This window comes from Oryctolagus cuniculus, chromosome 4 (assembly GCF_964237555.1).
Source record: "Oryctolagus cuniculus chromosome 4, mOryCun1.1, whole genome shotgun sequence".
Lineage (NCBI taxonomy): Eukaryota > Metazoa > Chordata > Mammalia > Lagomorpha > Leporidae > Oryctolagus > Oryctolagus cuniculus.
The window spans coordinates 13,409,844-13,430,907 of NC_091435.1; the positions used below are offsets into that span (position 1 = coordinate 13,409,844).

General features: G+C 45.1%; 1 protein-coding gene across 14 annotated transcripts in view; it reads left to right on the forward strand.

Moving 5' to 3' along the window:
* Window positions 1-21,064, forward strand: part of TIAM1 (TIAM Rac1 associated GEF 1) — a 445,843-nt gene that overhangs the window by 124,610 nt on the left and 300,169 nt on the right. For 9 of the 14 annotated variants that reach the window (XM_051819218.2, XM_051819217.2, XM_051819219.2 and 6 more), the window contains one exon: window positions 6,179-6,264. The exons of the other annotated variants lie outside the window; for them this stretch is intronic. The gene's annotated coding sequence lies outside the window, so the exon portion shown is untranslated. The remainder of the gene's footprint in view (window positions 1-6,178; window positions 6,265-21,064) is intronic. 14 annotated transcript variants of the gene reach the window in all.

Sequence of the window (21,064 nt, forward strand, 5' to 3'; positions counted from 1 at the left end):
ACAGATAAGAACTCTAAGATTTTCAGGTTTAAGTGTCTTGTTCAGAGTCAAGATTTTCTCATCACCATGCACTGTTTCTCACATTAGCTTGTGATAGGTGATGTTGCTTCTTGCGTGCTAGGCAACATTTCCACAAAAACATGGCTGCTTTGTAACTGATCATACAATTGCAATGGCAAAAGCAGTCATTGTCTTTGCATTCTCTTGTCTCTTAGAAAAGGTTGCAGATTTTTTTTTAATTGCTAAGTAGTTAGTGGAGTTGGTTTGGATATTGGATCATTATTTTCTGAGGTCCTGATGAAAAATCCAGTCTAATTTTCTTTAAGCTGACAAATTTCACTTCAGTACTTTATGGGGAATATAAGTATGAAATTAATATTGTGGCAATTAGTCATCCATTCCCCACTTTTTTTTCCCCCTGTAAATTCCCAGAGCACCAGCATGAAATTCATCAGAACAGGCCCCTTGTGCTTTAAAACCATTGTGACATTCTAGGTATTTCACTGACTTTTTTTTTTTTTTTTTTGAAATACAATGCAATAAGGGATGTATAGAAATTTTCAGTGGAAATTTATTGATTTTATTTTTAAATCAGGAAGCTGTATTCTTCAGTTGCTGTTTCCTCATGGATGCAGGCTGACTTAGTGCTACACTTAGCATACTCTGGTTTCTTTTCAGATCATATAAATCTTAGTGCTACACTTGAAGCAATAAGAAAGCCACTGCAAAATCTAAATTTCAGTGCTTCCATCCAGGGAAGAGTTTAGTAAGAAAAGTTGTTTGCTGCCTGCCTTTGTAATTTCTGCAGGATAGCTGGTCTTAGCAGTGCTCATGTCAGTGGAAAGCTTGCTGCTGGTAGCTACAGAGGTTAGCATTGATTTTCATGAAATTTTCTACTTAATGGAATTCATCAATTTCTATCTTCTGAGCTGTTTTAATTTGGGACTGAGGAGGGTCCAAGGGGGAACTGTTCAGCAAGCCGATGGTTTCTCTGACTTGTGGGCAGCCATCTCCCGTGAGGTCTGGCTTTTATGAACTACATCCGAAATGACTTGAGTGCAAGCCAGCTCTGGCTGATGTCTCATGTTATGTAACCAGTCAGATTTATGTTGCATACAATGAGTTTCAAGTCCCAGTTTTTAGGGATTTGGAGGAGGAACAGGGATGCTATTAGCCTACTTGAGAATGAAAACTTACAAAACCGCAATAGTGCAAGGCTCATTATAGAAATCATGGCTATAAAATATTATTCTTTTTGTCCCTAATAAACATCAGGGATGATATTTCAGAAGCTGAAAGGGATTCACAACTTATGAGCCAAAGGAGACTTGTGTCTGGGAATTTTATTCCAGTGGTGGGTGGTGGCGGCTCAGGTGAGGTTTCTTTTTTTTATTTATTTAATTTTATTTTTTGACAGGCAGAGTGGACAGTGAGAGAGAGAGAGACAGAGAGAAAGGTCTTCCTTTTCCATTGATTCACCCCACAATGGCCGCTTCGGCTGGCGCGCTGTGGCCGGCACACCGCACCAATCTGAAGCCAGGAGCCAGATGCTTTTCCTGGTCTCATGAGTGCAGGACCCAAGCACTTGGGCCATCCTCCACTGCACTCCCTGGCCACAGCAGAGAGCTGGCCTGGAAGAGCGGCAACTGGGACAGAATCCAGCGCCCCGATCGGGGCTAGAACCCGGGATGCTGGCACTGCAGGCAGAGGATTAGCCTAGTGAGCCGCGGCACCAGCCCTTTTATATGCTTTAAATCATCTTCTTGTGGCTTATAATACCTAATACAATGCTATATAAATAGCAAAACAAAACAAAACAAAAAAACCCCACCCCAGTCTATACATATTCAGTACATTTATTATTATTTATTATTGTTTTCAGGATATTTTTGATTTGTGGTTGGTTGAATCCGTGAGTATGAAAGGCCCATTGTACTTTTTAAAACACATGAGAAACTGGGCCGGCGCCGTGGCTCACTTGGTTAATCCTCCGCCTGTGGTGCCGGAATCTCATATGGGCGCCAGGTTCTAGTTCCGGTTGCTCCTCTTCTAGTCCAGCTCTCTGCTGTGGCCCGGGAAGGCAGTGGAGGATGGCCCAAGTGCTTGGGCCCTGCACCCTCATGGGAGACCAGGAAGAAGCACCTGGCTCCTGGCTTCAGATTGGCATTGTTCTGGCTGTGACGGCCATTTGGGGGGTGAACCAACGGAAGGAAAACCTTTCTCTTTGTCTCTCCCTCTCACTGTAACTCTGTCAAATAAATAAATAAAAAATCTAAAAAAGAACAATCAGATCTGTGGGAAAAGCATTACAGCAGTGAGGATATCTAGTAGAGTGGTCCATTGACCCTGAACCTGACTCAAAAGAGCATTTTGGGCTGGGGAAGTGCCTGACACTCTATAAAGTAAATGTCTGGTGCAAAGAGGTCCCCCCGCCCCCCGCAGGAGCTGGTGTTGTGGCACTGTGGGTTAAGCCACCACTTGTGATGGTGGCATCCCATGTGAATGCTAGTTCAAGTCCCAGCTGCTCCATGTCTGATCCAGTTTGTTGCTAATGTGCCTGGGAAAATAGAAGATGACTGGAGTACTTGGTCCCCTACCATCCATAGTGTCCATCCATTGTGAACATTTTGGGTGTGAATCAGTAGAAGGAAGTTCTCTATCTCTAACTCACCCTCTTTCTCTCTCTAACTCTGCCTTTCAAATAAGTAAATAAATCCTTAAAAAAAACAAAAGGACAGAGATTGCCTCCCTCACTTCTCATGGCTTTCAGTATCTGGGGGCTGGCCTCGAACTGTCTCTTCATTGTTCCTTGTCTGTTGCTAGGGAATTTAATTAATCCCAATAACCAAAAGCAATTGGGGAATTTGACAGGCCTGGCCACATCCCACTTTGGGCATTTTTGTAACCCATTCCTTCCCATTCTTTCTTCCCTCTGTTTTTCAGAGTTAAAGATGTGAAATAAAAGGTTCCCTTTCTGTTTACACAGGTCTGCTTTCTGCTGAAATTGCACCAAGGTAGTTCAAAGTTGCTTTTAACCCTCAGAAGTATTTATGTGTACAATACATTTGAATTTGATATTTGGTAGATTAGGGCATTGACACATTGGATCAAACCTGACTAATCACTGTTGACTTCTTCCAGTCTTGGCTCTGTCAGTGTTTGCTTATTTGATGTAGGGTCCTTCTCCTCCTTGGCTTATTTTCCTTCCTACTCTTTCTTCCCTTCCCTGCCCTGCCCTGCCCTGCCCGTTACAGACAGAGGGAGAGTCAGAGAGAGAGAGAGAGGTCTTCCTTTTGCTGGTTCACTCCCTAAATAGTGCAATGCCTGGAGCTGGGCCAATCCAAAGCCAGGAGCCAGGAGCTTCTTCCGGGTCTCCCACATGGGTGTAGGGGCCCAGTCACTTGGGCCATCTTCCACTGCTTTCCCAGGCCATAGCAGAGAGCTGGATTGGAAGTGGAGCAGCTGAGACATGGGATGCCGGTGCCACAGGCTCAGCCTACTGCACCAGAGCGCCGGTCCCTCCTTCCTAATCTTAATGAACTTGTTAGCATATTGAATTCTAGGACCTGCATTGACAGAGGCTCTACCCTTGACCAACTACAGTCAGACATATCGGAGCCCTTATTTATTTATTTGAAAGGCACAGTTAGAAATGCAGAGGCAGAGACAACACACACACACAGAGGTCTTCCATCCACTGTTCATTCCCCAAATGGCCTCAACGGCCAGAGCTGGGCCAGTGCAAAGCCAGGAGCCAGGAGCTTCTTCTGGGTCTCCCACATGGGTGCAGGGGCCTGAGGACTTGGGTCATCTTCTACTGCTTTCCCAGGTGCATTAGCAGGGAGCTGAATTGGAAGTGGAGCAGTTGAGACTAGAACCAGTGCCCATATGGGATGCTGGCATGCAGGCGGCTTTACCCATTATGCCACAGTGCCAGCCTCTCTCTCTCTCTCTCTCTCTTTCTCTCTTTTAATTTAAAATAAGTGAGTAGGAAAATTATTTGAGAGATAGAGAGAAGAGGGAGACAGAGGAAGAAAGAGTGCTTTATATATATATATATATATAAATGGAACTCTGAATATTAACAAGGGAAGTCTAATTCCTGAAATAAAGTTCAAAATTATAGTGGCTTAGACACTTCCTATCCACATCATGCTCTCTCCTACCTTGTGATTCCAGGGCCCAGACTCCTTCCATATTGTGGCTCTGCCATCTGTAATTTACACCTTCCAAGGTCTCCATAGGCATCTCTTCCACACAGGTCCCCGTGACATGTCACAGGATTACACTTCTCTTCACAGGAGCCTGGGGAGTGTAGGTCAAAGGAAGAGGTGATCAGTTTGTTGACCACCTACCATGCGTCTGCATTTTGAGCAAGTGTCTTTTGTGATTCTGATGTAGGGGACTCTTGGGCCACACTTTTGTAAATGTTGTATATAATGTTTGCTAAGTACCCTCCAAGCCTGATGTTATATGATTCTGTCTTGCTTGGACTTTATATGTCAGAAAAAAAAGCAAGGAATTATATTATATGTAATTATAATTACATTATAATATGCATATAATATGCAAGAGATTACTTCCAGAGTGAAAGGAGACATTGAACAAACAGAAGCATGCTTGATTTCCTGCCCATATCCTGAGTTAGGAAAAGCATGTCAACTTAGGAATAACAGCTGATTGTGGTTAGGGTTGCCACAGTTATCCTACCATGCACTGGGGATATTCCCTTATGGTGACACATTTTTTTTTTCTAAAAAAAATTATTTATTTATTTGACAAAGCAATGGCAGAGGAGAGATTGATTCATTGATTGAGAGATCTTCCATCCACTGGTTCACTCCCCAAAGAGCTGCAACAGCTGGGTCTGGGCCAGGCCAAAACCAGGAGCCAGGATCTCCCTTCAGGTCTCACATGTGTGGAAGGGGCTCAAGTACTTGGGCCATCTTCTGCTGCTTTTCTGTACACATTAGCAGGAAGCTGGATCAGAGGCCCATTAGCCGGGACTGGAGCCAGCATCCTGATATGGATGCAGGTATTGGCAAGTGACAGCTTAACCCACGGCACCCCAGCAGTGGCCCTGGGACTACATTCTATTATGGGGTGCTTGGAAATAGAATGGGAAGCACAGAAAATGTGCATGCTTGCTTTCCTTAGCAGCCAGCTACAGCAGATGGTTTACTGTGGCATTTGTCTCTTTCAACCCATTGAAAACATAAGGAATTTTTTTTTTTAACTTCTGCCTAGAATCACTGTTCTGACAGTAGGACAACTCTGATAGTATGGCTATTAAATACTTGGTCATTTGTGTTGTGATTTTTGGCTTTAAAGGCTGGGGATTTGGTTTTATTTTGTGTCATGTAATTGGCTATAGACAGACACATGGGATAGGAGTAGGGGAGAATGGCAGTGTGGTGATCCACTTCTTTAATTTCACTAAGGATTGAGTAAGAAGAAATACCTGGACCTATATGATACATGGTTTGAGTGTACTGCAACTTTTAGGGAAAACTAGATTGTGAATACAGAGGCTTTGAATGAGACTCAGAAAGTTTCTGGTGTCTGAGTAATTAATTGCTAGACTACTAGCAAATAGGACCCAGGCCACTGGATACTGTCTATAGTGAATGTTGGTCTGACATCACACAATATCAGCCAACATTTGTAGAATACTTCTATGGCCTTTGTTATTATTTTTTTTTCTTTACCCTAACAAGACTTAGAGGTTTGCGTATTATTTTATCCCTGTTTTACCTGATGAAGGAAATGAGGCAAGGAGAGGTTAAGTCAATGCAAGATTACATTGTGGGTGATAAAGACCTTGTTGATAATCAGGAACATAAGTGACCCATGGTTTTGTTCCAGTCTGTGTGATTTGTTCTGTGTTAGCTGTTACAATCTTAAAAAACAAGTGGTTCTTAGAGGCCCCTTCTCTTATAAATGGTTCCATTTCCTTTCACGATAATTATGGTTTCAATGCTCCCAGCTCTTTGAGCATGTGGGTGAAGTCAGCTCTATTTCTCCTGCCTTTGATGGTGCTCATAGAAGGCAGGAAGTGTATCCCTATTAATGAATGGTCAACTATAGTTTCTTCTGGGGGTCATTGCATAGGATGCTACCAGTCAATTGCATTGCAAAGAAGTGAATGCTTCTAAGCTTTCTGTTGTTCTTCTCATAGGGTCAAGGGAAGATGGTCTTGGGTCTCTTTGGGGCCAAGCCCAGGTCTAGTCATGCTGCCAACCTCCTGCTATCCAGCTGCTTCTGGTGAGTTAATAGAGATGGCAAATTCCTCAACCTGTGGCAAATATCACTAAAAATTGTAGCACTTTTCTCTTGACATCTGGTGAATGCTACCAATTGATTGTAGTTAGCATAGTAGTTGAAACTTAATTCTCACCTCTGGTGTGTCACATCCTTGCTTCTGTTGTCAGATCAGTAAGTGATTAATGTAGGTGAGTGTTTCTTAGCCGAGGATGAAATTGCCCTTGGAAGATGATATTTGGCAATGTTTGGAGTTATTTTTGATGCTGTAGCAGAGTTAGGTTGGGTTACTACTGACATCCAGTGAGGAGTGGCCAAGGATGCCACTGAATGCCCTACATGCATACGACATCCTCCCTTCTCCCAGGATAGTGAATTATTCAGCTCAAAATATTGGTAGTGTTGAGATTGAAAAACCTCATTTTGACCCTTGTAGAGATTGTTAACAGTTTTGAGTAAGAAGCAGGATGCATAAGAAAACCTGGGGAAGAGAGAGAAAGCAGGCAACCTGGAAGAAGAATATAGAAATAGGTCATAGCTTCACAGGTTAGCTTCAGGTAGGTCTGTACAAAATCCACAAGTTTTCTCCAGTGCCCTGCTTGATAGACAAAGTGTAGAGTGGGGAAGATGACTGGCAGTTCCATATACTTTTTTTTTAAAGGTTTATTTATTTATTTGAAAGTCAGAGTTACACAGAGAGAGGAGAGGCAGAGAGAGAGAGAGGTCTTCCATCTGCTGGCCACTCCCCGATTGGCTGCAATGGCTGGAGCTGTGCCAATCCAAAGCTAGGAGCCAGGAGCTTCTTCCAGGTCTCCCATGTGCGTGTAGGGGCCCAGGGACTTAGACCATCCTCCACTGCTTTCCCAGGCCATAGCAGAGAGCTGGGTCAGAAGAGGAGCAGCTGGGACTTGAACCAGTGCCCATGTGGGATGCCGGCACTGCAAGCACTGGCTTTACCCACTGTGCCACAGCCCCAGCACCTCTATGCATGGTTTCTTAACGTGGTCCTTCATGGACCCTTTTGTTGACTGATGCTTATGGGTTAATAAAGAGTAGCTGTAAGGGCAATTACTCCATTCATAATCCCTGTACCTTCCTATGAAAGGTTACCATCTATTAAGAAAGCACCTGAGGTTTTGACAACGCTCTATCCACATAAGCTCTGTCCCAAAGTACTGGAAGCAACCCAACTGTCTGAAGCCAAAGTAGTGGCAAAGTAAAGTATGCCATATACATGTAATATAAATAAACTTTTTAGTGACACGAGAGTATGTTTCAGATAAAAGATGTAGGGTTAGGCATTGTGGCACAGTCGATTAAGCTGCTGCTTGGGACATGTACAGCTCATATCGGAGCACCTGTTGGAGTCCTGGCTACTCTTCTTCCAATGTAGTTCCCTGCTAGTGTGTGTAGGAAACAGCAGATGATGGCTCAAGTACTGGAGCTCCCTGCCACCCATATGGGAGGCCTTGATGGAATTCCAGGATCCTGGTTTTAGCCTGGCTCAGCTCTGGCTATTGTGGCCATTTGGGGAGGAAACTAGCAGATGGAAGATCACTCTCTCTCTCTCTCTTTCTTGTCTCTCCCTCTTTCTCTTTTCCTGTCAACCTGCTTTTCAAATAAAAATAATAGTAGGAAGAATAATAATAAAATTTATATGTTGCAAATTGTTAGAACAGTAATTGTGCATGCATGTATTTATGATCTTAACTTTATTTACATAAAAATAGATTGGAGGCCTTGTAGTTTCAACAAAGCAGGAATTTTCTCTCTCTATTTGATATATTTGCCCAGGTTTTAACAAAGACAGATTGCTTTTCAGATGAGAAAAATGTAAATATTTTAGAGTTTGCTGCAGTGGTAAAGTTTCCACATTTGTAGCAAATGATTTTAGCTTTTGGGCACAGGAGTCACTTATTTATAGAGTGGCTACTGTGCGCTAGGGACCACAGAAGATACTGGTGATCCACTGTGATCTGTTGACATGGGCGTGTCATATAATCCCTGTCTTTCAGGAGCCCCACTCAATAGGGAAGCTATAAAACAATGGCTTGCACCATAGTGCAATGTGTTATAGGGATGAGTATAAAGTTCTGTGGGACAACAGAGGCTGAGGCATTACGTTTCTTCACAGATGTCATGGAAGGCTTCACCGAGGAGGTGGTATGTGAGAGGGCTCTTGATTGTAGAGTAGGAGTTTATGATGCAAAAAAAGGATAGAGAAATACTAGGCCAGTTTTTCAGTTGCCTCCTCAACTGTGAATGGGAGCTGGCAGCTGAGTTCTATCACAAAGCCTATAAAATACTATGTGAATGAAAGGTGTGATCATTAACTGCTCCGTGCAGCAAAAGTGTATGAGACTCAGGGCTCATACTCCACTGACCTTGTATGTGACTGTTACATTGATCCGTCTCCCTGAATTAATTACAGTCTTGATTGCATCAGTGGACAGGGCATCTTTGACATTAGAGGCACGTATTTTAGAACAGTTTTACATTCTTGGGTGCATAAAGGAAGCCCTTGTATTTGGTTGCTTTACCTTGCTGCTTTGAACTGCTGGACAGAGAACCTTTCAAAGACTCTCTTGAATATAGTTGGATGTCAGTTTCAAGCACATAAAGTGTGTTTGAAGTCTAAAATTCTGTTGTGGAATGTGAATTCATTGTTTCCTTACCAATAGGTTCATTTGACCTGAAGGTCTTGGTGAGAATCTTGACAATTGCTTTTAGTGAAGAAAGTGAAGAATTTGCTTAGTATGAGGGGTATTCCCTGGTCTGCGTTAAGTTGATCTTCAAGTAAATAGCTTATGAGCTTAAAAAAGAAGACATGTGTTGTCTGAGACTTTTCACCATAACTCTTTGGTCATTTACTAATTAACTAGTTACTAATGGTCTGAGATAGACTCAGAATTTCTTGACTTTTCCATGGTGTGAATGCTATATGTGTTCAGTCGGAACTGAACTTTGCGTTTTGAGTTTGGATCTTTTTTCTGTTAGCGATACCTGGTCCCATCTTCTCTCTTAATGATGTGCAGCAGCAGGAGCCACAGCTTCCAGTCAGCCCTGCATTTACGAAGAGAAACAGCTGATCCTCCACAGTGTGCTGTGTTGCTAGGCCAGGGTGTTCGGTAGGTTAGGGGTAGGCATTCAGTGCGTTTTCCAAATTAGGACATTTTTAGGTTATAATGGTTTTATCAGGACATCACCCCAACATAAGTCAAGGAACACAGCCATACTTACTTCAGTGGTTATTAATTTTGTGCCTACTCCTCTGCGTGAGACCAGGCAGAGGTCGCTGGTCTGGCAGCTCTACTTCCTGAGACATCACAGAGAATTAGGAAGGCCAAGCTGTTAGCACAGATGTCTCAACAACCCCTGTACCATTGCACTTGGCTCCACCCTGGAGAGTCAGTGTGGGTCCTGTCTAGAGCCTCTTCTCACACACAGCTGCTGTGTTTGATAGTCGGAGGAACAGAGGTCACTGTGACCATAACTGTGATGCAACTACTGCTATAGTTAGGCCGTGACAGGCTGTGAGGGAGTGAGACAGTCATTGTAAGTGCACGCCTGGATTTCAGGAGCTCAGTGTCGAGAGGACACCTTCCCAGCTTGTTGCCATGGTTTTCATGATGCTGGAGCACCACATAGTAGCCAAGTGACTGTTTGCCAGCATGAAATGAGCCTTTGCTCTGTAAATCCTCTCCTCTCCCCTTTTCTCCCCTCTCTCCCCACCCCTCCCCTCTCCTCCTCTAGATATATTTATTTATTTGAAAGGCAGGGTTCCAAAGAGAGAGGGAGACACAGAGAGAAGGAGATCTTCCATCCACTGGTTCACTCCCTGGATGATCTCAATGGCTGGGGCTGGACCGTGCTGAAGCCAGGAGCCTGGAACTCCTTTTGGGCCTCCCACATGGGAGCAGAAGCCCAGAGACTTGGACTTTCCTGTGCTGGGAAACTGGATTGGAAGTGGAGCAGCCGGGACTAGATCTTGAACCCATGAGGAACGCCGGTGTTGCAGGTGACAACTTAACCTGCTGCACTGCAACACTGGCCCTGAGTGTGTTCATTTCACAGGACAAGAGAGACTGCCACTTGTTTTAGCTTCAGCCACTCTCTGCTGGGCCTGGAACTTAGAATGCTGGGGCAAACATCACCTTGTTGATTTCCAGGTCTTAGGGATTGCTGCCCTGTGCTACTGGTTGCCCAATGTCTGAACATTTTGTATGATTTTAAAGTTGTTTTTCGTGGGAGTATAAATCTGGCTCCTCTTATGTAATCTTGGCTAGATGTGGAGTTTCTGTAATACATTTTTCTTTTTTAAAACAGATTTATTTATTTATTTGAGAGGTAGAATTACAGACAGTGAGAGGGAGAGACAAAGGTCATCCATCCACTGGCTCACTCCCCAGATGGCCACATGGATGGAGCTGGGCCAATTTGAAGTCAGGAGCCAGGAGCTACTTCCAGGTCTTCCACACGGATGCAGGGGCCCAAGCACTTGGACCATCTTCTACTGCTTTCCCAAGCCATAGCAGAGAGCGGGATTGGAAGAGGAGCAGCCGGGACTAGAACCAGCACCCGTATGGGGTGCCAGCAGCACAGGCAGAGGATTAACCTACTGCACCACATTGCCAGCCTCAATATATTTTTCAATGCTATCTTCCCCCTAAGGTCAAGCATTTAGCCTCATGGTTAAGATGTTGATTGAGAGATCTGAGTTCCATGGGGGAGTCCCTGGTAACTGGTCCCAGCTCCTGAGCCCAGCTTCTTGCTAGAGGCAGCAGTAAAGGCTCAAGTAATTGTGTTCCTGCCAACCACATAGCTGACATGGATTGAGTTCCTGCCTCTTCACTCAGCCCTGGCCATTATGGGCTGTCCACCAGTGGATGGGAGTTCAATCTCTGTCTCTCTGCCTCTCAAATAAATACATAAAAATAGAAAGAACAGATTTTAACAACTAAAATGTTTGGACATTTAGAAATAACAAACCAGTAAATTCACGTATGTGGAGTAGTGTATCCCTGATGATTATTAAGTCATATCTGTCTATGAGCTCTGAGTTAAGATGTTTCAGAGCGTAAGTCAATTATCACCTTCATCTTAAAACATAATTGAAATCTCTCTTCTCAGCCATTAGGGATAATTCCTTTTTTGATTTATTGCCTCTTCTTCATGTTCTGAGAATTACCCTAAAAGAAGGGCTTGAGTTTCCAGAGTTTGGTCTGTAGCACCACGTCTTCTAACTAACAGGGTATATACAAAAGGAGTGGGTGTTATGGTACAGTAGGTTAAGCTGCCATTTGGGATGCCTGCAAGTGGGAGTGCACGGGTTGAGTTCTGCCTCAGTTTCTGATTCAGCTTCCTACTGCTATGTGCTACAGCAAGCAACAGATGGCTCAAGTGGTTGGGTTCCTGCCACTCGTGTGGGAGATCAGGATGGAGTTTTGGGTTCCTGGCTTTAGTCTGGCCCAGCCAAGAATGTTGCAACCATTTGGGGGAGTGAATCAGCAGATGGAAGATCTCTCTGTTGCTCTCAAGTAAATAAATAAATATTAAAAAAAATTTAAAGCATAATTACAATTGAAGTATAAATCAAATTAAAATCTATTTTCACAGGTTAGTGAAACTGATATATTTATTTTCATTCTCCTTACACCTCCTTTGTTTGGTCTAATCACCTGAATGTTGTTAATTTTGTATTAACTCTCAAATCAAAAGATTTTGGTTCTTTAAAAAATATTTATTTGAGGCTGGAGCTTTGATGTAGTGGGTAAGAAAAGCTGCTGCCTGTGGTGCTGGCATCCCCTATGGGCACTGGTTCAAGTCCTGGCCGATTCACTTCCAGTCCAGCTCTCTACTGTAGCCTGGGAAAGCAGTGGAAGATGGCCCAAGTGCTTGGGCTCCTGCACCCATATGGGAGACCTGTAAGAAACTCCTGGCTCCTGGATTCAGATTGGCTCAGCTCTGGCTGTTGCAGCCATTTGAGGAGTGAACCAGAGGATGGAAGACCTTTGTCTTTCTCTTTGCCTCTGTTTCTTTGTAACTTTGCCTTTCAAATAAATAAATATTAAAAAAATTATTCATTTATTTTGAAAGTCAGAAAGAGAGAGAGGGAGAGCACAGACAGAGAGGGAGAGAGAGATCTTCCAAGTGCTGGTTCACTCCCCAGATGGCTGCAACAGCCAGTGCTGGGCCAGGGGCTTCATATGGATCTCCCACTTGGGTGGCAAGGGCCCAAACACTTTGACCATCCTCCGCGGCTTCTCCTAAGCCATTAGCAGGGGATAGAGCACCTGGGGCTTGAATGGTCTCTTATGTGGGACGCCAGTGTTGCCAACAGCAGCTTTACCCACTACGCCACAACGTTGTTCCCCAGATTTTGGCTCTACAGAAGAAGATGAATTTAGTTTTTCTGCTGAATGCCTGGTGAGTCCAATAACATAAATGGCATTGTCGACCGGCGCCGTGGCTCAATAGGCTAATCCCCCGCCTTGCGGCGCCGGCACGCTGGGTTCTAGTCCCGGTCAGGGTGCTGGATTCTGTCCCGGTTGCCCCTCTTCCAGGCCAGCTCTCTGCTGTGGCCAGGGAGTGCAGTGGGGGATGGCCCAAGTGCTTGGGTCCTGCACCCGCATGGGAGACCAGGATAAGCACCTGGCTCCTGCCTTCGGATACTGGCTGCAGTGCGCTGGCCGCAGCGGCCATTGGAGGGTGAACCAACGGCAAAGGAAGACCTTTCTCTCTGTCTCTCTCTCTCTCACTGTCCACTCTGCCTGTCAATAAATAAATAAATAAATAAATGGCATTGTCCATCCTGGCAGAGACTTTCTTATGTTTTGAAAATCAAACCTGGGGAGACTTGCTTGACTCCCTGGCTCTGAATTGTCTTTCCCTTCCATTGAGAGCAGCCAAGACTAAACTGGAGCTCATATGCGATGCTGGTGTCCCAAGCAGTGACTTAACCTGCTCTCAATTGCTTATTTATTTACCTTCTGTTTTTCTGGAAAGATTGTAAGAGAAACTAGAAAGAGAAGACATAAAATCTTTGTTCTGGTATTGGATAAAGACATGCACATCCACAGGTTAAGTTGCCATTTGGGACAACTTAATATCCACAATCCACAAGGGGATCCACAATCTTCTTGCAGTTTCTTTTTCTTTTACAATTTTTTAAAGAAATATTTATTTATTTGAAAGGCAGAGTTATAGAGAAAGAGGGAAAGAGAGAAAAAGAGATCATCCTCTGGTTCACTCCCCAGATGGCTGAGCGGCCTGGACGCAGAAGTCAGGATCCTGGCACTCCATCTGGGTCTCCCATGTGGGTGACAGGGACCCCAGTACTTGGGCCGTCCTCTACTGCTTTCCCAGGCACATTGGCAGGCAGCTGGATCAGAAGTGGAACAGCTGAGACTTGAACTGGATCGCATATGCTATGCTGCTGTCCTAAGGGGCAACTTAACCTGCTGCAGCACGATGCCAGGCCCTGTTCTTTTTTTCTTTTTTAATTTATTTATTTAGTTGAAAGTCAGAGTTACACAGGGAGAAGAGAGGCAGAGAGAGAGAGAGAGAGAGAGAGAGAGAGAGAGAGAGAGGTCTTCCATCTGATGGTTCACTCCCCAATTGGCTGCAACAGCTTGAGCTGTGCTGATCCAAAGCCAGGAGCCAGGAGCTTCTTCCAGGTCTTCCACATGGGTGCAGGGGCCCAAGGACTTGGGCCATCTTGCTCTGCTTTCCTAGGCCATAGCAGAGAGCTGGATCTGAAGTGGAGCAGCTGGGTCTTGAACTGGCGCCCATGTGGAATGCCAGCGCTTCAGGCCAAGGTGTTAACCTGCTGTGCCACAGCGCCGGCCCCTTTCATGCAGTTTTAGTTGGGATTTCTTTATCAGGAAAGCAGAGACTGTCCCCTCCAAGGCTTCTTCCTCATTTGATCGGCCATCAGAGCTGTTTTTCTGACTTGTAGGCCTGATCGTTGTCACTTCCCTTTGGCGGCAGTTATTGCATCAGATTAAAGTCTGGTCTTTGTGATAGAGCATTTCTGACTTTCCCTAGTCTGACCTCAAGTTCCTTCCCAGTCCTATCCCCCATCACGTGCTACGTTCTAGTTAACGTCCAGTGTCCTGATGTTGCAAGGATAGGCCACTTGTTTTACCTCCACTGTGCTCACTTCCACTGTGCTCTCCCCTACTGTGTCATGTGTGTTGGGACATCTTCCCAGTCTTCACAGGTGGAATAGCTTCCTTTCTTGTCTGTATTCCTCTGGCTTTCTCAAAAACTAGCTGCGGGGCATGTCCAGGTTATGGCAAAGTCATGCATGGTCACTTCTACCAGAAAGGTAATTTACAAATCTGAAGGTCAGATTACCTGGGTGTGGCTCCTGGATTCAGTGCCTCCCTCCACTGTAACTGTGGAGTTAGGAAAGGAGGAATGGAATGAAGAGTATAGAAGGGCATTTGGGAAAAAGGTCCAGGCTTTTACCATTGAGAAGTGGGGACAAAAGAACAGTCATATTTTCTCTGTCCGTCTCCTCCTATTTTTGGCCTCATTTTGCTTTTCTGAAAGCAACAGAGAAAACACAATGGTTATATAAAATGTGAAGAGCTTTTCACAAAGGCTGCAGATGAAGAAATGCAATCTTAGATTTTTGACATTTTCACTCTGTATTTATTAAGGTTTCCAGATTTCATGAAGGCATGCAAGGTCTTTGTGAAGTTCATGGAACATGAATATTACGAAAAAAATTATGCATGCATTTCAAAATTGTTTGCACCCAAATAAACTCTAAATAAAATCTTTTAATTTAACTTTTCCACAGATTTATTTATTTGTTTGAAAGTCAGAGTTACACAGAGAGAGGAGTGGCAGAGAGAGAGAGAAAGAGAGAGAGAGGTCTTCCATCCAGTGGTTCACTCTCCAACTGGCCGCAACGGCTGGAGCGGCACCGATCTAAAGCCAGGAGCCAGGAGCTTCATCTGAATCTCTCACACAGGTGCAGGGGCCCAAGGACTTGGGCCTTCTACTGCTTTCCCAGGCCACAGCAGAGAGCTGGATTGGAAGTAGAGTAGCCGGGTCTTGAACTGGCGCCCATATGGGATGCCAGCGCTTCAGGCCAGAGTGTTAGCCTGCTGCGGCACAGTGCCCCCCCCCCCCCCTTTTTTTGAAGTACCTTGTATGCCCAAGGGAATAGCTTTATGATTGCTTTTAAGACTGCACATCCCACAGTATTTCATTCTAGTGATGTTAGACCTGTGTGGGAAATGAGTCTGTTTCTTTAAATAAGGAAAACCTGCTGAGTGCCAGGTACTATTCTTGGGCCTTGAGGGTACAAGGATGAATAAAGCACAGGTCCTACCTATGAGGGACTTGTGGTGTAGATCAGGGATTCTCCCGTTGTGGTCCCTAGTCCAGCAACTTTGGCATCATCTGGGAACTTGTTAGAAATGCACATTCTTGGGCCTGACTCCAGACCTGCTGAATTAGTAACTGCAGGGTGGGGCCAGCATCTGAATTTTAACAAGCTGTCTGACTGGAGAGATAGACACCTTGAACACTGTCTGGTAAAAGCTGCTGGATGTGTGTCAAGAGCATCTCGGGGTAATTGGGAAGATGAAGTGGGAGGCAGTGGAGCGCCAGGTAGGTCTCCAAGTCAAGTTCACGTTAGGTCGTGAATGGTGAGTGGTTGTACTTCAGATGGATCGGGGTGAGGAAGGGATTATTTGGGACAAGAGAACCCAAGTACAGGGCTCTCTAAGGGCTTGGTCACCACTGGGCTCACAGGGATTCCTGCTGTCGTATCCTTGTTGTTGCTGTTACTCCATGTCAGGGTCGTAAATGAACTAAGCTGGTGAGATCAGAAGCCAGATCATCATGCTGAGAAGTTCGGCTTTTCTCCTGGAAAACAACCAAGAGTTTTTTTTTCCTTTTTTTTTTTTTTTGGTAGTGCTAAAGTGAAGTGATATCAGATTTGTAATTCGGTTGAAAATACACACAAAAAAGGACCCGTTTTTAAATTAGAAGAAATGATTTGAAATAATAATGTATCATTTTTTTCTAAAATTTGTAATTTAAAGAATTTTAATTCTGAAAAAATTTGATACAGAAAATCTACAGAAACTTCTAAAATAGAAAAAAATGGAAGGAACCAAAGTTCACTCAGTTTAACCTAGATGGAGTTGTTGGTTTTTGTTTATTATACATAGCATATATAATACCTAAATTAAAATTTTTTTGGCAGGCAGAGTTAGACAGTGAGAGAGAGAGACAGAGAGAAAGGTCTTCCTTCCATTGGTTCACCCCCCAAATGGACGCTAAGGCCGGCGCACTGCGCCTATCTGAAGCCAGGAGCCAGGTGCTTCTCTTGGTCTCCCATGCGGGTGCAGGGCCCAAGGACTTGGGCCATCCTCCACTGCACTCCTGGGCCATAGCAGAGAGCTGGCCTGGAAGAGGGGCAACCGGGACAGAACCGGCGCCCCGATCGGGACCAGAACCCCAGGCAGAGGATTAGCCTAGTGAGCCACGGTGCCGGCCTAAATTTAAATTCTAAGTTGATAATATTCCCCCATTTAGTGAGAAAAATGATTGTGTTGCGAATGTCCTTAAATAGTTTGTAGACATCCCTTATTTTTTTTTTTTAGGGTTTATTTGTTTATTTGAAAGGCAGAGTTACGGGAGGTGGGGAGTGGGGAGAGAGAGAGATTGATCTTTCATCTGTTGGTTCCCTCACCAACAGGCTGCCACAGCTGTGGCTGGGTCATGCCAAAGCAAGGAGCCAGGAGATTCATTTGGGTCTTGCAGGGGCCCAAGTCCTTGGGTCATCTTCTGCTGCTTTTCCAGGCCATTAGCAGGGAGCTGGTTTGGAAGTGGAGCAACCAGAACTCCGTGCCACAGTGGCCGCCTGTGGGCATCCATTTTGCATGTATTCCTTCTTTCCTGTAGTCCTGTACTGGGGTTTACCTAAGGCTCCTGTGCATGCACAGTTTTGCATCAGTGAGGGTTTGGTGAGAGAAGTGGAAGAGGGCATTTGCCCCTGTGCAGTTGGGAGAACTGGGAAGTCTGTGGGAGGCCGGGCCAGGAGTCAGGAGGAAAAGCTGCAGGTGGAGCAGGGAGACCAGGACAGTCTCCTGCCTCCCACCTGGATGACTTGGGGTCTTGGCTCTGGGGCAGCACCTGTGCCTGGCCCAGAGTCACAGGGACTGCAGCCCCAAGTGGCACCCTCTTTCCTTCACTCCACCAGATCTGCCTCTCCTCTCTGCTGTCAATCCCCCAGGCCATTGCTAGCCCCCTACTCTCAAAGAAAGGGAGTTTTGGGAAACAGCAGTCCTGCTCAGCTACAGTGCCATTGGCACAAGACCCCAGGGTATATCTCGTTTTTGTTCTCTTATTGGAAATACTGCAGTGGATGTCTTTATTTCCATGTGGAGTTTTGTTCTAAAATTTGAATCATTCCCTTAGGAAAGATCCTCAGAAGAAAAATTACATGATGCTTCTCAGCTTACAGTGGGTTTGGAGGAGTTAGAAGATGTTCCTCCATTTACAAGGGGGTTAAAGGAATCATAAGATGCTCCTTAACTGCAATGGGGTTGCCTTCCTGTTTAACCCACAGTAAGGCCAAAATTTCACAAGTTGAAAATGCATTTAATACCCCAGTAAACCCATGATGAAGTTGAAAATGGTAGGCCCACATGCTCCTTGACTTGGAGTTATGTCTGGATAAATCTATCGTACAATTGAGCGATTCTGAGTGTGGAACTATATGTACTCGGTCACAGAGCCTGAACACTTAAATCTTCACGAGTTGCCACCTTACTTACTACAAAAATAGATGGCATCGGTGAAGTCACCAAAGGAGAACACGACAAGTACTGTCTTCCTGCACCAGGGCCGATGCTGAACACTGCACTGTTGTAACTTTTTGAAGGCTTCCGCTTGAAGGGTTTATGTCCAGCTTTTGAGGTGAAGGGCTGTGTATGTGTGTATGTACATGCACGTGTGTGTGCATGTTTGTGTGTGGATGCTTGTATATATATGTGTGTGTGTGTCTGTGCATATTTGTGTGTGTTTGATTAAATTGACTTTGCAAGAAGGAAAGAGTGATGGTGAAAGGTGTGTGCTTTGAACCATGAGAGAGTCACAAATGAGATTTTGTGAGTAACAAGAGCAACCACCCTCTCCTGGTGTGGGAAGTTAGTAATCATAACAATGAAACGAGAGGGCTAGTTAGTTGGCACACACACCCACACACACAGGAAGGGGTGTTCACAACTGTGGAGAGAGTTAGAAGCTCATTTGGTGCAGTCTTCTGTCTCCACTTTCCGTTTCTATAGCAGATTTTGGAATGGTTTTGGATGGCAAGGAATCAATTATTTACTTTCTCTCTTTCCCCCTCCCTATAAGAAGCATACTTTTAATTTGCCTTTTTAAGGATTTATTTTATTTATTTGAAAGAGTTACAGAGAAAGAGAGAGAAAAGGGGGGGGGGGGTCAAGAGGTTAACCATCTGCTGGTTCACTCCCCAATTGGCTGCAATGGCCAGAGCTGAGCTGATCTGAAGCCAGTAGCTTCATCCAGGTCTCCCACACAGATGCAGGGGCCCAAGGACTTGGGCCATCTTCTACAGCTTTCTTAGGCCATAGCAGAGAGCTGGATCCAAAAGTGGAGCAGCCAGGATTCAAACTGGTGCCCATATAGGATGCTGGCGCTGCAGGCCAGGGCTTTAACCTGCTGTGCCGCAGCGCGGGCCTCGACCTCTAATCTTAAAAACATGTGCCGTTTTAATTTCTCTCGGGTACCTGTCTTTTCCCCTGTACCACCTTTCCTGTTGATTGTGGGCTCTGGAACTTCCAAACCTCTTTTTCTGATTGTCCTGTTGACTTTTCTTCCTTGTTGATTTTCATTAGGAACTGACACAAAAGCCAAAGCAGCATGAAAACAAAGATTTAAACATGCATTGTCTCTGACTTCCTGCAAAGCTCTCTGTTGTGTCTGACAGTGTGGCTTACCAAGGGATTTGCATGAGGTCGTGACTCAGTTATTGGACCAGATTCCACTGACTCCTGAGTTTGAAGTCATATTTAATGTTCCCTTTTAGACACAGACCACTGTTGCTTTCCTTCCACTACAGTCAAGCCACCAATCCTATTACCTGGTTTTAACATAAATCAAGCTTACATTTTCATAAACCATCAAATTTGAGTGTGTATGTTTTTCAGCTCACCGTAAGTAAGCTGAAGTGCCTTGACTTGTGACTGTGTGTGTGCTTAGGTCTGCTGAGAATAGAATGACACCGTGGACTCCTGTCTAGGCAGAGGGAAAGGAATGTGGTGTGGAGTTCCATCTCCTTCCTGGCTGCTGTGGTGTCAAAGGTTAGTCCTGGACCAGCATCACCTGGGGAGCTTGTCAGGCCTCCCCCAAACTAACCAAACCAGGATCTGCATTTCACAAGGTCTCAGGTTGATTCTTTTTTTTTTTTTAAACACATTTTTTGTTTATTTTCATTTCATTTGAAAGGGAGAAGAGAGAAAGAGAGAGAGAGAGAGAATCTCCCATCTGCTGGTTCACTCCCCAAATGCCTACAAGGGCTGAGGCTGAGCCAGGTGATGCCAGGAGCCCAGAACTCAGTCCAGGTCTCCCAGCGTACTTGAGTCATTAGCTGCTGCCTCCCATGGTACACATCACAGGAAGCCAACTTCCAAAAAACAAACTGGGGTGGGGCAGGGAGGGAGGGTGGTGGGCTGGCATTGTGGCACAGTGGTTTAAGCTTCTGACATCTGCATCCCATGTTAGAGCATCAGTTCAAGTCCAGACTGCTTCCCTTCTGCTCCAGGTCCCTGCTAATGTGCCTGGGGAAGCAGCAGAAGATGGCCCAGGCACCAGGGCCCCTGCCACCCACATGGGTGATTTGGGTGGAGGTCCAAGCTCCTGGCTTCAGCCTGGCCCAGCTGCAGCCATTGCGGCCGTTTGGAGAGTGAACTAGCGGATAGAATCTCTGTCACTCTGCCTTTCAAATAAATAAAATAACTCTAAAAAAAAAAAAAAACACTCTAGCATGTGTCCTCCCAACCCCCACTGCTTCTTTCCCTGTTTCACCTCTGAGTCGCTGTCTGACCTGCTCTGTACTGTACTCAAGAGCAGATACCTTTTGCTGTTTACCACTTAGCTCAGGCACGGCTTTGTCTGGGGGCGACTCAGGCCTGTGGAGTGGTCTCCACTTTCTTGATCTGTGCACTGATCAGTAGTGCTGAGATTCGTTAAAATTCTCGAAATTCCATGGAAGCACTGACTGGGGTCCTTCTGGTTGCTCCCTTGTGAGGTCTGAGCCTGCAGCCTGGTCTCCTTGTTGTCTTTGCATTGCCCGAGGTCAGGGAAGGGCTGCCTAGGAGAGTGCTCAGGATGGGGGTTGGGAGGTATAAGTTTGGATTTTAAAATAAAAATTTAATTGTGGTAAAATACACATAACATAAAATTCATGATCCCAGCTGAGGGATTCATTTATCAACCTGGACCTTAAGATGCAGCCCTAAGTGTCAGACCTGCCCCTGGCTGCAGAGAACTGAGTGCTGCCCCTAAATGAATATTTACACCACACACAGAGGTGCTGAGGTGTGTAATTGAGAAACATGGGATACTCTGAAAGTGTAGGACAGGGGGAAAAGACAGGAGACTGCTCTTTTTCTTTTAAAAATTTATTTTAAGGGCAGAGAGAAAGACAGATGGACAGACATACAGAGGTCCCTTCTGCTAGTTCATGTTCCAAAATCCTGCAACCAGGCTGAAGCTGGGAGCTGGGAATTCAACTCAGGTCTTCCATGTG